Source organism: Ailuropoda melanoleuca, chromosome 3 (genome assembly GCF_002007445.2).
Source record: "Ailuropoda melanoleuca isolate Jingjing chromosome 3, ASM200744v2, whole genome shotgun sequence".
Classification (NCBI taxonomy): Eukaryota; Metazoa; Chordata; class Mammalia; order Carnivora; family Ursidae; genus Ailuropoda; species Ailuropoda melanoleuca.
In genome coordinates this window covers 120,528,786-120,529,464 of record NC_048220.1, presented here as the reverse complement: position 1 = coordinate 120,529,464, position 679 = coordinate 120,528,786, and positions in this window count along the sequence as shown.

Genomic DNA, 679 nt, shown 5'->3' with positions numbered 1-679 from the left:
CATCCCCCGGAAAACTAAAAGGAAGACAGATGTCACCTGGAATCCCACAAGTATCGACATTTTAATGAATACTGTCCCAAGACACTTCCTAGGCAGATAAAGACACTTAAAAACTGAGCTTGTCCTCTCCATGTGGTTTTGTAACTTCCTGTCCGCTTACGCACATGCTTTGTAAACTATATATTATTTTAAAGACTGCACGGTAAATGATTATATATGGTTGATAGAACTGATCATTTAGGTTTTAAAATTGTTCACCACACTCTAATGGATATCTTTAGACTTACCTTGATGCTGCTTTTATTTCTCCCCTTTGGATAAATTTCTGGAAGGGGAAGTGTTGAGTCAAAAGAATTACTCGTTTAAAATGTCGACCTGGGGGGCACCTGGGTGGCTCAGTTGTTAAGCGTCTGCCTTCAGCTCAGGGCCTGATCCCAGGGTCCTGGGTTGGAGCCCCGCATGGGGCTCCCTGCTCTGCTGGGAGCCTGCTTCTCCCTCTCCCACTCCCCCTGCTTGTGTTCCCTCTCTCGCTGGCTGTCTCCCTCTCTGTCAAATAAATAAATAAAATCTTTTTTAATTTTGAAAAATAAAATGTTGACCCGCACTACCAGATTGCCTTCCCCCAGAAGCGTATCTGCTTGTCCTCCTCACAGGGCTTGAGAGGCTAACATGGCCAGGC